Here is a 22,276-nt window from a genome sequence, read left to right on the forward strand (position 1 = left end):
CCACTCCTTACCAGGTATGTTAGCCCCATACCTCACACCTTCTATGGTGCTTTGGGGCCCAAGTCCCATGCGATTCTTTGTGTTTTAGACTCATGATACACTCTTTGCGTGGTATGTTGGCCCCCATTTCTCACTTTCAGGCCCCAGGATTCATTCCTTGTAGTCTGTTAGCCCCTTACCTCGCCCCTACTGTGCTTCTTCCTCATTAATCAATCATTGCACGATGAGTTAGCCCCCTTGGTCACCAATTGCACGGCCCATTATCTCTCTAAATAGAACACATTTCATGGTGTCTCATACCACGCACTGTCCTTTGGCGCCCACGAGACAGTCTCTGCAAAGTGATTCATCCGGTGCAGGTTCTATTAGCCCCAGTCCTCGCATCTTTCATGGTGTGTTGGTTACACGCCTTCCATCGGTCACCCTCTTTTGCCCGCTGATTGTTGACCCCGCTGCACGCCTTGGGCTCACCCCTCTCGCAGCCGGATGGCGCCGTCTCTCTGTGACGCACCCGCGCACGTGGCGTGGCGGAGCAGATGGCGGGCCCACAGGTAGTGCTCCCTATTACAGACTTGAATGAGCGCAGATTTTAAATGGCGGGAGTGTGCGGCGCCCATTATCGGCGGTGAAGGGATTTAATTCCTGCAGTGATGCAGATGCGGTGAGTCACTGCCATTCACCGCCTGCTCTTATCCTGCTCTCTATCCGGAAAGCTCTTCCCATCAGCGCTGCGCTCGTTCGACCCGGAGCCTCCGTCATTTCCCGTATCGCCAGTTACCAGGCCCAGCACTCGGGCCCTGGCGGCCGGATGTCAGGGGAAGGGCGGAAAAGAAGGTCCGCTAATGTCGGTTGTAGTTAGGGCCTCTTACCGTCTGACGTCAGATGATGGCAAACACACAGCTCTGGCCAAGGATGGGTTTGAACCTACACCACAGGAAGACTTTTACAAATAGGTGTGAGGGCGAGGGGGGGGGGGGGGGGTGGCTAAAGGATGAGGAACAGGACCTGGACTGGGAACTCTGGGACAAGGGAGACATCAGGGCGAAGAGTGAAAGCACCTCACAGGGCAATGAGCTGAGAAGTGGGCATACATGGTGCGAATCCTGGAGAGACAGCTTGGCCTGGGGCTCTGTGTAGACAAGAGAGTGTGTGACCAGTGGTCACTGAGGGATATCACGTGACTGCTAGGCCCACACTGAACACTACTCATGGGACACTGGGCAGATGAGGCTGGAGAACTATAGGGTAAGGGGAGATTGGCATAGGGGCTCTGTGCAGATGGGTTTGAGGGGGAAAGACATGGAGGGAAAGGGGGTCCTTCGGAGGCATTGCGCAGACATGGATGACTTTGGTACATGGGGTGATTTTTTAGGCTGGAATGAGGACACTTCATGGGCATTAGGGACAAAAAGGAGCTGAGCAAAGCTATACCTGTAAGTGGAAGAGGTACAGCCAAGAGTTTAAAGAAAGCCTACCTGTCAGAGCCCCTTTCAGAGGGCCCCGCAGGGGATGCTGGGCCCAGTCGTGGGGGTTGAGGCCTTATACTCCCAATGTCCCATGGCCGGCCCTACCATGGAATCTGAGCAACTGGACCAAGTGCCCCTTCTGCCCTTGACTCACAGTGGCAGCTTTAGATAAGGAGTCAAAGGCTCCCTTGGGGGAGCAACTGTAGATACAGGTAAGTGAACACGAATCGTAACTCAAAGTGCCCACAGTAATAAAAATAACTCAATGTCCAGTCCATTACTTACTTTTAGAAGAAACAGAAGTATTTTATTTCTAACGGTACACATTAAAAGGAATAACGACATTCATGAGCAATAACTCAATTCTCTTGCGGTCGGAACTCTAGTAGTTGTCAGGTAAATCCCTGCCCCAACCTATTTCTTATAACATGGTGAGGTTATTTTCCATTCAGTGGTGGACACATCCAGGGAATGCTTACTGGTAGACTGTATTCAAGAGTTCCCCTTTGATTCTTAGGAATTGGCCAGAAGTGTCTACGGTGCAGCAGCATCTTCAGCAGCGAAATCTCTACCGGGCCCCACAAGCCCAATTCAAGTCATACCCCTCATTGTAGCACGCAAGCTGAGCCCAGCGAGGGTGTAACATCCTCCTCGGTGTGCTTCTGGTCCTCGGTGGTCAGTCAGGAGAGATCTCTTGGTACAGATAGACCCGCTTGCCACCGTCTCACTCCAGTCCCGGGTGACAGCCCATGGTCTTTGGTAATGTGGCCCTGCATCTTTTCCCGGCACATGGGGTTCTTGCGGTACCTCCTGACACAATGTAGTCTCCTCCGATGAAACTACCCCCACAACATCAGCCTCTCCTGGCATATGGGGTCACCGCTAAGGTGTTAACAAGTCCTGGCACGCTGGTCACACAATTTACTTTAACAGTAGCTCCTTCTTGCATACGGGGTCACTGCAATGAAGAATGACGGGCTTAGCGCTCCCCATATAGCACTTGATGCACGGCTCTTCTACAGTGTCCCTCTCCCTACATAGGGGGGTTGCCAAAAGCAATATTGCATGTGAGCTACAACCCGATGGGTGTACAGCTGAATCCTCACTCCTTTTACAGGGAGTACTCATAGTAGGGCTCCCAATGGATCTCGCTCCTGCCAACGTTCTCCTGTTCTTCACAGGCCACGCTAATCTTGGCAAGCAGGCAGGGACTGGTGGTCCAGGGCAGGTGGTCAATTGGTCTCCCTAGGTGATGTCCCCTCACCCAGCAGAGAGGCTAGCAGGCCTTCACTGCGTCCTATTCACAGGCTGAAATCTTGCAGAGTTTCCCCTCCTCACATAGCCTGTCTAGGTGCTTGGACGATGACAAAGTTTGGGGTCTCAACCTCCTTTTCTTATAGTCCATTTCCAGACACCAAAATGTAATTTAGGGTCTGAGTCTTTGTCATTTTAAGTTGGGGTTCTGCTTCTTTTGATGTGGCTATTTCTCTTTTTTCTCTTTCCCCTTGAAAGGTAGTATGTCACAGCAAACAATACTCCAAATCTGACTGAACCCCCAACAAAATTAATGGGTGTGACCAGAGTTCACACCTGGATGTCCCCCACAGTGATATGTGCATCCAAAGGTTAATCCTATGCAGTGTCATATTAAGGGTTTTGAGGGCCATGGGAAAAAAATATTTTGGGGGTCCCTGTTTGGAACAACTTTGAATTACATTGCCCATGTTCTACTAATTCAAAGCTTATGGTACCGATTAATTTAAATTACAAATTAAAGGTTGAGGTACAGAAATATGCATAAGTGAGCTGGAGAGCAAGTTCACAATCTCAGGGGCGCCCTGGGCAATTGTCTACTTTGCCCATGCATTAAGACGTATCTGGTTCCAGGGTTCCGGCCCTGCTCTTTATGATTCCCTTATCAGTCCCATCTCCTACCTGAGATTTGTCCAAGCCTCTTCATTGTGATCTATCACTGAACAAAAAAGCAACCTTTTGAAGTGTAAGGTGGAGTCTCTCTCTCTCTCTCTCTCTCTCTCTCTCTCTCTCTCTCTCTCTCTCTCTCTCTCTCTCTCTCTCTCTATCTCCCCTTCCTCCGGTGTGTCCCACTCAGCTCACAGGAGTGCAGCAATGCACAAATCTGTCTCAGGGTATTCCTCTACTCCTCATGTCTTAATCAGGCAGGCTAGGGCTTTTCAAAATGGAACCCAAAGTCCTTCATGTAATGTACCATTGAAGGCACACTTGCACTCAGAGTACTTTACTGTTACCTCCATGCATTGTGCCACTACATACACACACACACATTCATCACATACATTCAGTCTGCACACACTGTTCAGCACTGTAACTTTGCTATACTCTACCCGGGTGTGATATTTGCAAACACACACAATACCAGCGTACACACTTACCAAGTGCATGCAGCACAACACTTCACCCTTTATATATTGTACTCCACACAAGTGCACATGCACCCAGCACATGTTTTCATTATGCTCCTACTGCTCTATCCCTGTACTGGACCCTTCCCAGGCACACGTACATCCACATCACTACGTATGCATTACACCACACTCCACATCTACCTGATGTTGGTCAAAGATTAGTTGAGCACAGAGCAGTGGAACTTTAAGAAAGGTGAGGAAGCCTGTAGGCCTCTCTCCAGTGACACCGTGAAATAAATATCGGCAAAGCCAATGGAGTGGAGTAAATTGGGAAAGAGTGGAGTAGAGTGGAGTGGCATGGGCTGGAATGTAGTTGAGTGTTGAGAAGTGGAGGAGTGTAGATTGAAGGGGCGTAAAATGGAGGGGTATAGAGTGGAATAAAGTGTCATACAGTGGAGTGTCAAAGTAGCATAGAAAAGAGTGCAGTGGAGTTGTAGAGTAGAGTAAAGTCATAGAGTGGAGTGACATTGAGTGGAGTAGAGTCGTAGAGTGGAGTGGCGCAGAGTGGCCTACTGTGAAGTGGCATAGAGTGGAGAGGTATATATTAGCAAAGAGTGGAGTAGGGTGGCAAAGAGTGGAGTAAAACAGCAAAGTGTGGAGTAGAGTGGAGTACCATGGACTGAAATGTAGTGGAATGTCGAGAAGTGGAGGGGTGTAGATTGGAGGGGTGTAGAATGGAGGGTCATAGAGTGCAGTGTCATGGAGTGGAGTTGCATACAGTAGAGTGCTGTGGAGCAGCATAGAGTGTAATAGAGTCTTAGAGTTGATTAGAGTCATAGAGTTGAGTGGTGTAGAGTGAAGTAGAGTCTTAGAGTGGAGTGGCGCAGAGTGGTGTAGAGTGGCCTAGAGGGAAGTGACGTATAGTGGCATAGAATGGCATAGAATGCATAGAATGTTGTAGAGTAGAGTGGCATAGAGTGCAGTGGAGTGGAGTAAACTTGAATGTCATAGAGTAGAGGGTGCAGAGTGGCCTACTGTGAAGTGGCATAGAGTGGAGTGGTATATAGTGGCATAGAGTGGAGTAGGGTGGCAAAGAGTGGAGTAAAACAGCGAAGTGTGGAGTAGAGTGGAGTGGCATGGACTGAAATGTAGTGGAGTGTCGAGAAGTGGAGGGGTGTAGATTGGAGGGGTGTTGAATGGAGGATCATAGAGTGCAGTGTCATAGAGTGCAGTTGCATACAGTAGAGTGCTGTGGAGCAGCGTAGAGTGTAATAGAGTCATAGAGTTGATTAGAGTCATAGAGTTGAGTGGTGTAGAGTGAAGTAGAGTCTTAGAGTGGAGTGGCGCAGAGTGGTGTAGAGTGGCCTAGAGTGAAGTGACGTATAGTGGCATAGAATGGCATAGAATGGCATAGAATGTTGTAGAGTAGAGTGGCATAGAGTGCCGTGGAGTGGAGTAAACTTGAATGTCATAGAGTGGATGGTGCAGAGTGGCCTACTGTGAAGTGGCATAGAGTGGAGAGGTATATATTGGCAAGGAGTGGAGTAGGGTGGCAAAGAGTGGAGTAAAACAGCAAAGTGTGGAGTAGAGTGGAGTGGCATGGACTGAAATGTAGTGGAATGTCGAGAAGTGGAGGGGTGTAGATTGGAGGGGTGTTGAATGGAGGATCATAGAGTGCAGTGTCATAGAGTGGAGTTGCATACATTAGAGTGCTGTGGAGCAGCGTAGAGTGTAATAGAGTCGTACAGTTGATTAGAGGCATAGAGTTGAGTGGTGTAGAGTGAAGTAGAGTCTTAGAGTGGAGTGGCGCAGAGTGGTGTAGAGTGGCCTAGAGTGAAGTGACGTATAGTGGCATAGAATGGCATAGAATGTTGTAGAGTAGAGTGGCATAGAGTGCAGTGGAGTGGAGTAAACTAGAATGTCATAGAGTGGAGGGTGCAGAGTGTGCATTGAGTTGAGGGGTGTAGCAGAGAATGGGGTAAAGTATCATGGAATGAAGTGGAGTAGCATGGAGTGGGGTATAGTGGAGGAAAGTGGCATGGAGTGTCAGAGTAGAGTAGAGTTGCATAGAGTATCCTGGAGTGTTGGAGAGAGGTGTGTCATAGAGTGGTGTGGCATGGCGTGTCCTAGAGTGGTTTGTCATAGAATGGCCTAGAGTGAAGTGTCTTACAGTGGCGTAGAGTGGAGTGGAGTGTGGGGTGGTGGAGTGAAGTGAAGTGAAGTGGAGAGTCGTGGAGTAGAGTCTCATAGAGTGTTGTAGAGTGGTGTGGCATAGAGTGGAGTATGCATGGTGTGGTAGCACACTGTCATTACATGACAATACATTTACAATAAAAAGGACAATTACATTTTTACATACAATTTTACTGAGAAAACCATACAGCTCACAAACGATAATGTGTGGAAATGACATCACCTAGTGTACTGATTTGTTTTGATTGCATTAAAATAGTTGTTTCCATCCAATTTCTGAATTAAAACAAAAATTCCTTCATTTCTTATTTCTGATAAATTCTGAGATATTTGCACAGTTTATTTACAGACATGTACATTGTGTTGTGGGCTAGGAAAAATCTTTTCTTTCTCGGCACTAGCAAATTTTCAACATATATCCTCTCACTTGAAAAGTAAACACCAAGCTCCCTCGGAAAACAGAGCCTGACATTTCACCCCTGTCCTGTAATGGAGAGCAAATGTAACAAGATAAGAACAATATGTAAAGGCCTGTTTACATACAGTGAAGACTTATGGAAGAAATTAATACCAGGAGCGATGGTGAACAAGCTTTGCTTCTCAGAAGGCATGAAGACATGCTGGACAGCCTAAAACAAATTAAGCAAGCACTTAGAAAGACAGAAAGTGTGAGTTATGAACCACACAGCCAGTGGTATGCAATGAGTAGAATTCATTCCCAGGAAAGCTTTTAGAATACCCACAAGAAGGCTTTTTGTAACTAGATAGCTGCTCTGTCTGGTAAACTTTGATCTAAAAAGGACCTGTTCACTACTACTACGGATCACTACACGGTATGCTGCCACCACCATGCATTTGCTGTTTAACTCCTAGTGAAAGTGGTATCCTTTCACAACTATAAGGGTAGTGCTTTGGGTGCCCCTCCCAGTGCAACACTACAATGAGTGAGAACAAGCGAATGTCATGGCACACACACATGATCTGTTTTTGCCTGTGACAAAAACTCAGCATTAGGGATCCAGACAACAGTACAGTTGGGCACTCTAATGCAGGGATACACGTCTTTAACCATGCAGTGGACTTTTTCACTCCAACAGTCTCCTAGCAACATCACACCCACTAAACACTATAGTGAGGAGACCAGATAGCCCTGCACTCGCCTCACAGCAACCATCACAAACCAGCACTTTAAAGATGGACCTCCCTCAAAGCCCTTAAACAAGACATTTCCAGAGCACCACACATAGGGCAGAATGCTTAAACAAAACATTGTCACAACCCTACATGCAAAGACACGTTTTCAACCAAGACATTGCCACAATCCCACATGAAGAGTGCCCAAACTCAACACTGCCACAACGCAAAGAAGAATGTTCAGGCAAGAGAATATTCCACATATACAGAGAGCTGAAACGCGGTGCCATCACAACCCACATATAAAAAAATAATACTTTAACAAGACACTGTCACAACACCATACATAAAATCGAGTATGCAGACAGGACACTGCCACAATCTCATATATAGAGGAGAGTGTTTAAACAAGACATTGTCACGATCCAGCAAGTAAAGAGTTGCTGAAGCACATTCTGATTATCAAAAAGGAGAACAGCGAGGCTTGGCAATCAGGAACAGTTGAAATTTAATTAAACTATAAGGGCCGGAAATAGCAGCCGCATCTCTTACAGTTGCGTGCTAGAATTCAATTTGCATTAGGTGCATGGCATGCTTTATACTGTACAGTGAGTGTAATAAAGTGAAGCTCGTACCCATTTGGGCAGGAAATACTGGTACAGGGGGTCATAAACTGTGTTTATATGCTGGATTCCACTTTGATAGCAGGGGCCATGTATACCAACTGGAGGTCACTTTGTGAGGTGGTCCAGGTGGCTGGTGTGTCATGTGTGTTATCTAGGGTGATGCTTACCACTAGGCATTGTTTGCACCTGACTGGCTGCTCTGGCATCATGTTCTTGGACCAAATGGAGGCCCTCTACTGTGCATCTAACTGTGCTAATGAGTGTGTGCCTCTAACTCATTTCTTTAGATATTACATCCTGAGGCCATATGTGATTTACTGCAGCAATCTTCCAAGTGTGTTTGAGGCTTGTTCCATATCTGATGTTTCAACACTGGAAGCTCTACAGAGGGCAGCCGTGTTTTGTTGATCTGATAAAGGGTCAGTCTGAAACTGTAACAAGTGTTTTATGGTGAATTTGGGTAGCACAGGCAACAGTCGTTCTGTGGTGTGCTGGACTCCTACAAGCATGGCCTTTCTATAAATTGATCCAATGCTAACAAAGTGTTCAAACAAGGCATTTTCACAACCCCACACTCAGAGTACTCAAACAGCACGTAATCAGAACCAACACATCAGAAAAGTGCTTAACAAGACATACTAGTAAAGCGTTCTCACACAAGACACTGGCATAACCCCAAACATAAGGGGTGATCAAACAAGATGTTGTCACAACACCACAAATAATAAGTGTTCATACAAGACACTGTCACAACCCCACAGATCAGTACACAGATGGGATGTTATCACAACCCACGCTTAAAATAAAGGGCTTAAACAAGACAGTGTTGCAGCCCCATACATCAAGCGGAGTCCTCAAACAAGGCATTGTAACAACCATAATTGTAAAACGTGTTCTCAAACAACACATTATCACAACCCCACACATAAAGCAGAGTCCTCCAACAAGTTGTTGTCACAACCACATATAACAAATAGTGCTCATTGCCACAACCCCACATATAAAGAGTGCTCAAACAAGACACTGTCACAATCCCACATATAATCAAGAGTGCTCCAGAAAGAAATGTTCACACCACTGCACATAAAGAGCCCTCAAACCGGACGTTTTCACAACCCTCACTTAAAAAAGTGTGCTTAAACATGACACGGTCACCACCCAACACATAAAGCAGAGTGAATAAACAGGACACTTTCATAACTACGCACATAAGGAGTACTCAGACAAGATGTTGTCACAACCTAACTCATAAAGAAATGTTAGTATTATTATCACACCCCCACATATGAAGTGCTCAAACAAGACATTGTCACAACCTCACACATGAAGAGTGCTCAACCAGGGGGTTATCACAACTCACACACAGGAAGTGTGCTCAAATAAGACCCAATCATATAAAGCAAAGGACTTACACAATACATTGACACCAGAACACACATAAAGAAGGGTGCATGAACAATGCACTGTCTCAACTACACATTTAAAGAGTGCTCAGTCAAGACATTGTCACAACCCCACAAATAAGAAGGTTTATTGTCATGCCCACACATATAGAGAGTGTTCATTGTCACAACCCCACACATAAAGAGTGCTCAACAAGACATTGGCATAACCCCATACATAAGGAAGTGTGCTCAGAAAAAAATATTGTCACAACCCCTCACTTAAAAACAGTAGGTTTAAACAAGACTTTTTCACAACCCCACATGTAAATTGTGCCCAATTAAGACATTGTAACAATCCCACAAGTAAAATAGAGTTCAAACTAGACATAACATTTCCAACTGTATGTTCAAAGAAGACATTGTAACAACCCCAACTGTAGAGAATGCTCAAACATGAGATTGCAAGAAACCCACATGTAAATAGTGAGCATTCAAAACAATGTAACAATCCTATCTGTAAAGAGTACTCAAACAAGACATTGTAACAACCCCACCTGTAAAGAGTGCCCAAACAAGACACTGTAACAAGCCCACCTTCAAAGAATGCTGAAACAAGACATTGCAAGAACCCCACATGTAAATAGTGTGAAATCAAGACATTGTAACAATTCCATCTGTAAAGAGTATTCAGAAAAGACATTGTAACAACCCCACCTGTAAAGAGTGCCCAAGTATGACACTGTAACAACCCCGCATGTAAACAGTGCTCAATCAAGACATTGTAACAATCCCACCTGGAAAGAGTGCTCAAATAAGACACTGTAACAACCCCACATGCAAAGAGTGCTCAATCAAGACATTGTAACAGTCCAACCTGTAAAGAGTGCTCAACAAGACATTGTATCAATGCCACCTGTAAAGAGTGCCCAAACAAGACACTGTAACAACCCTGTCTGCAGAGAAGGCTCAAACTAGACATTGCAAGAACCCCACATGTAAATAATGTGCAATCAATACATTGTAACAATTCCATCTGTAAAGAGTACTCAGAAAAGACACAGTAACAACCTAACATGTAAACAGTGCTCAATCAAGACATTGTAACAATCCCACCTGGAAAGAGTGCTCAAACAAGACATTGTATCAATCCCACCTGTAAAGAGTGCCCAAACATGACACTGGAACAACCCAACATGTAAACAGTACTCAACCAAGACATTGTAAAAAGCCCACCTTCAAAGAATGCTCAAACAAGACATTACAAGAACCCCACATGTAAATAGTGTGCAATCAAGACATTGTAACAATTCCATCTGTAAACAGTATTCAGAAAAGACATTGTAACAACCCCACCTGTAAAGAGTGCCCAAACAAGACACAGTAACAACCTAACATGTAAAGAGTGCTCAATCAAGACATTGTAACAACCCCTCCTGTAAAGGGTGTTCAAACAAGACATTGTATCAATCCCACCTGTAAAGAGTGCCCAAACAAGACCCTGTAACAACCCTGCCTGCAGAGAAGGCTCAAACAAGACATTGCAAGAACCTCACATGTAAATAGTGTGCAATCAAGACATTGTAACAATTCCATCTGTAAATAGTACTCAGAAAAGACATTGTAACAACCCCACCTGTAAAGAGTGCCCAAACAAGACACTGTAACAACCCCAAATGTGAACATTGCTCAATCAAGACCTGTAAAGTGTGCTCAAAGAAGACATTGTAGCAATTCCACCTGTAAAGTGTGCTCAAACAAGACAATGTAACAACCCCACCTGTAGAGACAAGTCATTGCAAGAACCTCCCATGTAAATAGTGTGCAATGAAGACATTATAACAACCCCACTTATAACAAGTGCTAAAAAAAGACACTGTAACAGCGCCACATGTAGAGTGCTCAATCAAGACATTGTAAATATTCCACTTGTAGGAAATGCTCAAAAAGACATTGAAACTACCCCACACATAGAATAAAAACTGGGCTAGTTGGACCATTGCAGTCACTAGAGATCAATAGCCTTCCTTCTGTACCAAGATCCTGCAACAAATCTTGTCCATCGAACTGCAACTCCCATCCACGTCCTTTTGATCTCTACCTACAACTGGTCAGCAATCATCTGAGTTACAGAACCAAAATCTCACTCTTCAAACTCTGAGTTTACATCCCTGAGGCGGAAAACGAGGGTGGTAAAAACCCTCTGGTACTGCTGGACTGAAGTACGGTCTTTTACATGGTTACTCGGTTAAGATCATCCGGAGTTACCTCATTTGTTTCACTGGAATTCCCTGATTGCATCCTCTCTTGTCAATCAATTACAGCAACATGAAACTGTAGCCCTTCCCACCTTAGTCTCTTCTGGTAACTTGTGGAGTCCCTACAGGATAATCTTCATGCATGCACTTTAATACCTGTTTAGTGCCCCTCCCTGTCTCAAGATTATGAACAAAAAAACTCTTACAACGATAACACTAAGATTTATAAACGAAACCAACAGTACTCCCAGCAACAGCACTATGCCGCCAGTACCAAATCTTTAAAAACAACAATCTTTGTCAATCTCAAGGCAAAGCGAGTCCCCTCACTCACCCACACTCTGTCTGTTTCAACATCCTTGGACAACGATTTACTTTATGCATCAAAACACATCACTTCCTTTTTAGCTAGGAGCGTGAACTGCAAGGGGAGGGTCTGCAACAACTTCCACCATCTCATCTGATACTTGAACCTAAGAATCTTTTTGACCTTCATCCCAAAGACATATGGGTAGTTGCTGGAACAGATATTAACTTCAAAGCTAGTTCAAAAGAATGGGGTGACCCTGTGTCCCTCAGAACCTGGGTAATATAGACGTTTCAAGAAAAAGCGGTTCTGTCAGGTAGAACTGTGATTATTTCAAAATACAATACATGAAATGCATCAATTATACTCTCAACACACACAAAGAGAAAAGACCAAAACTTGAAGTCTTTAAGTTCATGCTCAATCTTTATCAGAATTACTTCATTCCGTTGTGAGCTGTTTGTTTATATCAAATACAAAACCAGTTATGTACAAGATACTGTTTAGTGACATTAGTGCATAGTGAAACAGTGAATAAGTGCACAATATATACAATAACAAAGTGTTTTATCTAAAATAAATCATGCAGGAGAGGCCAGAGTTCTATTTATAACCACAGTTTCATCCTTGTTGTGGAAACCGGGTCGTTCTGGACCTAAGGGTTACGTCGACGTTTCGACCCTTCTGTGCCCCTGTTGATGGTCACTGCGGGTCTTTATCAAGACGGTGAAACGGGGATTAACTGTGCACTATCCTGATAGGCATGAGGGTACTATGCCTGAAGTGCAAAGAACCAGCACATCCGAGGGATTTAATCCGATGGTGCGAGCAAACTGGTGGCGATACCGGACCTCAGTCTCGATCATCTGTTGCAACGATTAATGCCGATCACCCAAGGGAGGTGAGTGATCTGCCCTAAAGGACCAGATCACTCACCTCCCTTGGGCGATCGGCATTAATCACTATCCTGATAGGCATAGTACCCTCATGCCTATCAGGATAGTGCACAGTTAATCCCCGTTTCACCGTCTTGATAAAGACCCGCCGTGACCACCAACAGGGGCACAGAAGGGTCGAAACGTCGACGTAACCCTTAGGTCCAGAACGACCCGGTTTCCACAACAAGGATGAAACTGTGGTTATAAATAGAACTCTGGCCTCTCCTGCATAAATGATTTTAGATAAAACACCTTGTTATTGTATATATTGTGCACTTATTCACTGTTTCACTATGCACAAATGTCACTAAACGGTTTCTTGTACATAACTGGTTTTCTATTTGATATAAATAAACAGCTCACAACGGAATGAAGTAATTCTGATAAAGATTGAGCATGAATTTAAAGACTTCAAGATTTGGTCTTTTCTCTTTGTGTGTGTTGAGAGTATAATTGATGCATTTCATGTATTGTATTTTGAAATAATCACAGTTCTACCCGACAGAAGCGCTTTTTCTTAACTTCATAGCTAGGCGTCTAACTAGGCAAACTTCGTTTGGTCTTTCAGATGAGATGCAAAGTTCTCTATTCCAAATGGCACATAATGCTGTTGTCAAAATGGTCGCTGGGAAACATAACTACACCCAAACACTCATAGCTGGAGACTTCTTAACATCTTCCCTTTAAAGCCTTGTTCTCCTGGAAGACAATGTATTACCCCCAGACAGCATAGACTTCAACTGGGGGTTGTTGTATTTTGCCTTTGAAGTCCCTGGGCCCATCCTTCTGTAGCTTTTTAATAGGTCAAGTATTACCCTTTCTGCACTTGACTCTCAGGAGAATACGGGCAAGCAGCCACAGGCTTCTCAGGGAGGTAGTGTGGTGGTACTTTTCTCAATAATCACCCAAAAGGCCCAAAAAAGTGCATGTATCAGGTGCAGTTTAAGCCCCGGTAATGCCTATGTGCACTCGTTCTCAAGTCTTTGCAGTTTAAGCTGTTCAGGGGATGAATAGGTCCTCACAGGATTGATTCGGGGTTGCATAGCGCACTAATGACACGTCTTCACGCTCCGGAGAGCCTCAGCGCATCAGCAGTCATCAATGGATAGTCGTTGGTGACAGACATTGGGCTGTGTTTGGCTGTGTGCCCGCTCAACCTTCCTTTTCAAGTCGCCTGAAGATCTGCAGTCCTGATATGGCACAGTCATAGCCAGATCGTTGGTACGTGCAGTCCCATGGGGGCCATGCGCAGATGTAGCCCACGCTGGGGCTGAATAGCAGCCGGGATTGACCTGACAGGGCCTCCAGCACTTCAATGACAGTAGTCCTGCCCAGTCACCTTGTCATTTGAGGCCCTGCATATGCCATTCAGTATTTTGACAAATGCAGCCCCGCATGGTCATTCAGCAATTCGGCTAATTCAGCCTAACACGGACCATTCAGCATTTTACCATATGCAGGCCTACATGGGCCGTTCAGCAACATGCAATCACTGCCCTACACCTGTCTGTGGCAATCACATCATCATAGAATCACAGTTCCTACCTGGAACTGACAAGAGAGTCTGGAGAGCTCTCTGACACCAGGGTCCTGCTGGATCGTTGTCTACATGTCTTACCTTCTTCGTGGCCCATAGCCTCCTGGGATGAACCGGACCTCACTTCTTCCTCAACAGTCTCTTCTCCAGTAGGGTAGACAAGCTTCATCCCTCTCTCAAGAGGCAATCAGGCTTCTATGCACTTCAGGACACATACACAGCTACTCCCGCAAGAGAGACAGACTTCAGGTGATATCTGTCGCCTGTGGGATGCTGGCTGTCAGGCAGACACCAGCTCTGGTTGCACAGTTTCCCTCGGGATACTATGCGTAGTAAACCCCTCCTTGGAAATAGAGGACTTGGAACTGGAACAAAGCGTGTATTTTGGATTCCATTTTTATATGCAATTGGCAGGCAGTAGACGTGACTCCATTTTCTCAAACTGTAGAACTGGTTTGGATTGGTTCTTCTTTGGGTGTCTTCCATCTGTTCTGAAGGCATAGCCTTTGTGTAGAGTGATGCTTCTCACAACAGGGTTATCTCCATTCTGGAGAACCCGCAACTGAGGCACAAAGAGGTGTAGGGTTTCTTCACCTTGGAGCTTTCACCACAACTGAAGGAGTAATCTGGGAAAGATGTGTGGTAGACCTCACCTAAAAGCTTCCTCACTTTTCACAACAAAGTCTGCAGTGCCACCCCTCCTCGGCCCATCCCAATGACACTGTTCAAGACGATTCATCAGTAAATCCTTGCTGATCAATATATAATATCTAAAGAATATTATATATATTTATATATATATATATATATATATTATAATTATATTATATTTATATTATAATATTATATTATATATATTATGTATATTAATATTATATATTATTATATATATCATATAATATAACTTCACTCTCCAGGTCTCGCTGCAGCAATGTGAGCACTAACGCTTTCTGGGAGCACATAACACCCTCCATCTTGTGCAAGGCCAGGCCAGGGAAATATAAAATATATTGTATTGGTCTCAATTTCTTTGGCTCACTCATACACCATGCATGTACCACACAGGCTACATACACCAATACGCTTTAACCGCTTAACCGCGGCGGCAATTCAGCCGCGGTGCGGCCGTTTAACGGAGTGGATGGGCCGCGGCGGCCAACGGACGTGCGTAGCACTATGGAGGTAGTGCTTGCGACGACCGTTGGCCGACGAATGCAGCGAAGGGGTTTACACAAACACGATCTGTGCACTATAGTGATCTAGATAAAAAGTTCTGCTCACACTACTGATCCTGAAAACATGAATGCAGCCACCACCATTCTATTCACTAAAACCACTGAGAGGGACGTGGCCCTCTATCGCAAATGAGGACATGCTTTGTGGGCCCTTCTGGGTCACAGGACAATTACAGGACCTCTCATACTCAGGGACAGGCCAAGACATTTGCACAGATGCTTAAGTTTGCATGCCACTATGGCCAAAATAAAACGTCCAAATAAATACAGTTGGGCACTCAGGGTAGGGGAACATTCCAATTTACAAGCAGAGGACAAACCCATCCTAGGATAAATATTGCAGTAACATTCAGTAGAGGTGGTACACTGCTCGAATTCACCTCAACATTCATCCACTCACTCATTTAGGCGTTCATTCCTTCTTTTAACATTCTTCAGCTCTCGAGACTTGTGCTCACATTGCCTCATAGAGAGTAGCAGAATTGATGAGATGACATGAGACAGCATCGCAAAGGATGGTCGCAAGAGGTGGGCGGGGGGGGGCTAATATGAGGGGTACCTGGGGAGAGATCCGAGCTGGCACAGAGGCGCAGGCGTCAGCAGGGATGGGCATTGGGAGGCAGGGTTTGGATGGGAGGTTGGTCGAAGAAGAGGGGCTTGAGAAGAAGTGGTAAAGGAGGAACTGAAAGGGAAGTGGGACAGAGTGAGGGGATGGAAAGGAATCATCGAATAAGGGCAAGGCTTCATGGGGCAGGAAAGCAAAACAACAGGGTGGTGGAAAGAGGGGTGTGAGCAGAAGGTAAAGCAGTCAGAGAGGAGGGAAGCAAAACGGAAGATGATTTAAGGAAGGATCATCAGAGGAAGGGGGGGGCAGAGGGGTGTCCGTAGAGGGGTGGAAGAGACGGAGGCTGAAGAGAAGGCATTTCAGAAACGAGAGAGGCAACGGAGATGCAGGGTGCTGCGCTCGGAGGAGGGGCGAAGGAAGGGGATTGAACTAACTTGTGGTGGGGAGAGGCGGAGAGGGGGGGGGGGGTTATGTAGGTTATTTGGAGCGGGTGAACGTGGGGGAATTAGATGACGTGTAATGATTTTGTGGTGACCAGAAGAGGTAGCATGGGGTGAGGTAGAAACACAGAGGAGAGGGGTGACCCAAAGGTGAAGGGTTCTAAAGAGAGGGTGCAGAAGAGATGAACATGGAAGGAGGGTGAAGAGGAGGCTTCTGATGGGGGGGGGGGGAGATGAAAGAAGAAGGGAAGGGGACAGGGATGACAGGACAAATATCAGGGAAGCAGGAGGCCCCCAGGAGAGTTGCTGCGGATGGGAACGGGATCAGAGGAAGATGGGGGGGGGGGGGGGGGGGGGGGACAATGACGAGCATTAACATCAAGTAAAGAGAATCCAAGAGAGCCAGGCGGGGGTGAGGTCAGCAGAGGTGGTCCTTAAATCACCAGGGGGTCAAAAGAGCGAGGCGAGAGAACACGTGGCTAGAAACGGGGGTCAGAGGGGGGAGATGGGTGAAGGCAGAAAGTAATAGGGTCAGAGGAGGTCGGACCTGAAAAGCAAGGGGGGGTTTGGGTGTCTGAAGGAAAGGGGTCAGAGGAAAGGATGCGCAGCAGGGTAGTCGCCAGTCCCTCTCATATCAGCACACCCCATCGGACAAGCTGGTACCCCATATGCTCCGGACATCTATGAAGCAGTCAGCGTTTCCCTTCCCTTTAAAGGATACGGTACCCAGTTTGCGTATGGGGGGTTGGGGCGGTAAATGTCACACAGCCCCCTCCCTTCATTGGTATTCAGGTGGTACGGTCCAGCCTATATTTAGAGGCTCTCTTAGCCGCGCCTCTCCCGAGGCGAGTGATTCACCGTCCGCGATGCGCGTGCGTCACTGGGGGCACGCGGCCGGCGGAGCCCATTATCACCTGCCAGCCTGGCGTGCCCGGGCCGACGGCGGGCATTGATTGGTGGGGGCTGGGCAGTGACAGCGACCATTGATCCGTGTTAGATGGGGGCAACACGTAGCGTCGGGCAGACTGGGATGGGGTGGGGGCGAGGAGGAGAGTCTGAAGGGGAACAAATGACATTAGACATACGTGGGATCGGAGTACCTGCAATAAACATCCATTTGTTGGCAGTGCAAGTGACAAGCGGCATAACCCGGCTGGGGATGTGGGGAAGGGTGTGATATTCCAATTCATTTATTTAAGGGAAGACAGGAGGGCTGATGACCATTTAATCTGGTGGGGGAGGGGGGCAGGGTGGAACAGGTAGTGACAGTGGTCACCTCTCTGTGGTGTGTGCAGGAGGTTATCTTTTGGTGTGTGGGGAATGCAGATGGAGGTGGTTGCTGAAGTGGTAGTTGGCATACATCTACAGGGGATGCCTGAAGATTGTGTGGGCATCAATGTGTGGTTGGTGCAGTTGGGGTTGATGGGATTTAATGTACAATGATGCCTAGTAAGGTGTGTTGACACTCTTTCCCTCTTCTGTAAATTGTTGTAAATTGGCTTACTGGTGGGGATGAAACCCAACTCAAGCTGCAACTGCAATTTCTGCCTAGTTGAAACCAAAGCAAACCCAAAAGTAAACTGTGCTTAATCCTCTGGGTAGCATGGCACACAAAAGTAGTCAACTTAACTTAGAGGCGATGTAGCAAAGTATTGTGCAGCACTTCAAACATTAATGAAGTGGAAACACAACACATGACAAAATACCACACCAATTTAAACAAATAAGGTAAAATGTAATACATTATTTGACATAAAAATGACAAAAATCCAATTAGTAGAATCAGAGATATGCAAATGTAAAGATTTTTGGTAAGTATAGCGCCAAAAAGCACAAACTGCCACATACAGTTACCTGGTTGTGCAAGACCGGGTGAAAGTCACAACTCCAGGCTGACCACAATGGAGCACAGGCCGGATAAAGGAACCAGGTTAGTCCATCTGAAAGAGTTACCTTTCAAGTGTTGTGGATGGTCATTGATGTAGCGCCAAGAGCAGAACTGGCGTTGCGGACATTGTTGGCGCTTTACATTGGTAGTCACAGTGAGCTTTTGATACTGTGAAGCGTGAAGTGTAGATCTCCCATTGACTGATGTCATTGGTGGTTGCTGTGGCCTGAAAAGTCGGAGTTGCTCGATCTTGGCATTGGAGGACAGCGTGGCCTGCAAGATCGTGCCGCGAACAAGACGGTTTGCATTTGCAAAGAGCCACAAACTTCAGGATTTCTCATTTTCTTGAGAATAGAGCTCAACTGATACCGCACCAAGGGTCCAGGAACTGAGGGATACCTTTTTGGGTCCAGGAACTCACTCCAGCAGAGGTCATGTGGGCTCAAGCAGATCCTGTTGTAGGTGCAGGCATCAGGTCAGCTGGGCAGTTGTAGAAAGCCTCTGCCGCTTGTTATGTCCCTGTAGCTCAAAACAGGAGGGTCACTAGTAGACCCTTGCAGTCACTTCAGCCTGGGATGGAAGGTGCAGGTCTAGCCCTCCTTCTCTTGAAGTCTCCTGCCTCCCCTGCACTGGCTCCAAGCTTACTGCATGAACAATGCAGCGGTGACAAACCCTTTGTGTGAAGGCAGAGCACAGTCTATTCCTTTGCAAGAGGGTCTGTGTCCAATTCCACCCTCATCCTGCCAGTTAATGGCCCATCCAGACACACCTAATCCCTTTGTGTGGCTGTCTGTGAGGAATAGACAAAGTACAACTACTCCCAGTCATGTGACATAGGAACATGCTGTAGGCACAAAATGGTTTGGACAAAAAATGCCAACTTTCTAAAAGTGGCATTTCAGAATTGTGACTTAAAATCAGACTATATCATAAAAGAGAGGTTTAAATTATAATTCTTTAGGCACCAAACTTGACATTCCTACTTTCTCCCAATTTAAAGTTATCAGACATTAAATGCACTAAGGTAACCTAATGTTGTCCTAAGGTAGAGACAGGCCTTGCAGTAGTGAAAAAATGAATTGAAGAATTTTTCACTACCAGGACATGTAAAAGTTAAAAGTACATGTCCAGCTTTAAAATTACATTGCACCCTGCCATGTGGGCTATTTATGCTCTACCATAGGGGTGACGTATATGTACTGAAAAGGAAGGTTTAGGCCAAGCAAAAGGTTTATTTTGCCCGTTCAAAATGGCAGTTTGAACTGCACACACAGGCTGTACTGGCAGGCCTGAAGAACTGTTGACTAGGCTATGTAAGTGGGAGTCACAGTCTGTGCTGCGGGCCTACTGGGAGCATTTAATTTACAGGCCCTCTGTACATGCAGGACCACTGTACCAGGGAATACAAAGTAAATGAAATGTGCAAATGTGGTGTACACCAATGTTACCATGTTTAAAGGAGATATCACAAGTACTTTAGCACTTATCAGAAATGGTAAAGTGCACCGAGTCCTAAAAGGCAACAAAAACAGGTTCAAAAAACAGCAGGAGGAAAGCACAAAGTGGATGGTCGTCAACACTGCAGATAAGACCAAGTCCAACACACGAGTTGAGCAGTTTATATTGATCACTGAGGGCATCACTCTGTTGGTGGTACATGAGGGCAATGGGGCACCCATCAGGAAGAGGTGTAGGGGGTAATTGCTTTTGGTCTGTGGGAAATGCAAAGAAGGTATGAGCCTCTTTTGTTTAGATGCCTATGGGATCATTGGCATCAATTTGAAATGCGCTTAGTGTGCACAGAGAAGGATGATGGACATTGGTGTGATGGATTTTGGGACCAGGCTGCCATAGGATGGTGAACTGAGGGGGCCCTAGGACTGGGCAAGAAGCATAAGATTTTGGTAGAAGAGGGGCAAATCTTCCAATGGACATTGAACTGAGGGGATCCAGGCGTGGGCAATGAGTACTAGACTCTGGTGGGATGAGGACAGGACTGCTAACAGATATTGAAATGAAGGGATCCTGTGAGTGGGCAATGAGCATCAGCCTCTGGCAGGATGAGGGCAGGACAGCCAATGGACATTGAACAGTGGGGATTCTAGGAGTGGGCAATGAGCATCAGCGCCCTTTGTGGCATGAGCGCAGGACTGCCAATGCACATTGAACTGAGGGTATCCTAGGAGTGGGCAATGAGCACCAGCCTCTGGTGGGATTAGGACAGGACTGCCAATGGACATTGAACAGTGGGGATTCTAGGAGCGGCCAATGAGCACCAGCGCCCCTTGTGGCATGAGCGAAGGACTGCCAATGCACATTGAACTGAGGGTATCCTAGGAGTGGGCAATGAGCACCAGCCTCTGGTGGGATGAGGACAGGACTGCCAATGGACATTGAACTGAGCGTATCCTAGGAGTGGGCAATGAGCACCAGCCTCTGGTGGGATGAGGACAGGACTGTCAATGGACATTGAACTGAGGGGACCCTGGAGTGGGCAATGAGCAACAGCCTCAGGTGGGATGAGGACAAGACTGCCAATGCACATTGAACTGAGGGGATCCTGTAGTGGGCAATGAGCACCAGCCTCTGGTGGGAAGAGGACAGGACTGTCAACGGACATTGAACTGAGGGAATCCAGGCGTGGGCAATGAGCAACAGCCCCTTGTGGGATGAGGGCAGGACTGCCAATGCACATTGAACTGAGGGGATCATAGGAGTGGCCAATGAGCACCAGCCTCTGGTGGGATTAGGACATGACTGTCAATGGATATTCAACTGAGGGGATCCTAGGAGTGGGCAATGAGCACCAATCTCTGGTGGGATGAGGACAGGACTGTCAATGGACATTGAAATGAGGGGATCCTAGGAGTGGCCAATGAGCACTGGCCTCTGGAGGGATGAGGACAGGACTGTCAATGGATAATGAACTGAGGGGATCCTAGGAGTGGGCAATGAGCACCAGCCTCTGTGGGGATGAGGACAGGACTGTCAATGGATATTGAACTGAGGGGATCCTAGGAGTGGGCAATAAGCACCAGCCTCTGTGGATATTGAAATGAGGGGATCCTAGGAGTGGGCAATGAGCACCAATCTCTGGTGGGATGAGGACAGGACTGTCAATGGACATTGAACTGAGGGGATCCTAGGAGTGGGCAATGAGCACTAATCTCTGGTGGGATGAGGACAGGACTGTCAATGGATATTGAAATGAGGGGATCCTAGGAGTGGCCAGTGAGCACTGGCCTCTGTTGGGATGAGGACAGGACTGTCAATGGACATTGAAATGAGGAGATCCTAGGAGTGGGCAATGAGCACCAATCTCTGGTGGGATGAGGACAGGACTGTCAATGGACATTGAAATTAGGAGATCCTTGGAGTGGGCAATGAGCACCAATCTCTGGTGGGATGAGGACAGGACTGTCAATGGACATTGAACTGAGGGGATCCTAGGAGTGGGCAATGAGCACTAATCTCTGGTGGGATGAGGACAGGACTGTCAATGGATATTGAAATGAGGGGATCCTAGGAGTGGCCAGTGAGCACTGGCCTCTGTTGGGATGAGGACAGGACTGTCAATGGACATTGAAATGAGGGGATCCAAGGAGTTGGCAATGAGCACCAATCTCTGGTGGGATGAGGACAGGACTGTCAATGGATATTGAAATGAGGGGATCCTAGGAGTGGCCAGTGAGCACTGGCCTCTGGTGGGGTGAGGACGGGCTGTCAATGGACATTGAACTGAGGGGATCCTAGGAGTGGGCAATGAGCACCAGCCTCTGGTGTGATGACGACAGGACTGTCAATGGACATTACAGTAAGGGGATTCTGGGAGTGGGAAATGAGCATCCGACACTGGTGGAAGGGGGCCAAGGCTGCCAATGGGCATTGGACCAAGGAAATGCAGAAGAATGAAACAGTCATAA

The sequence above is a fragment of the Lissotriton vulgaris genome, chromosome 12, assembly GCF_964263255.1.
Source record: "Lissotriton vulgaris chromosome 12, aLisVul1.2, whole genome shotgun sequence".
Classification (NCBI taxonomy): Eukaryota; Metazoa; Chordata; class Amphibia; order Caudata; family Salamandridae; genus Lissotriton; species Lissotriton vulgaris.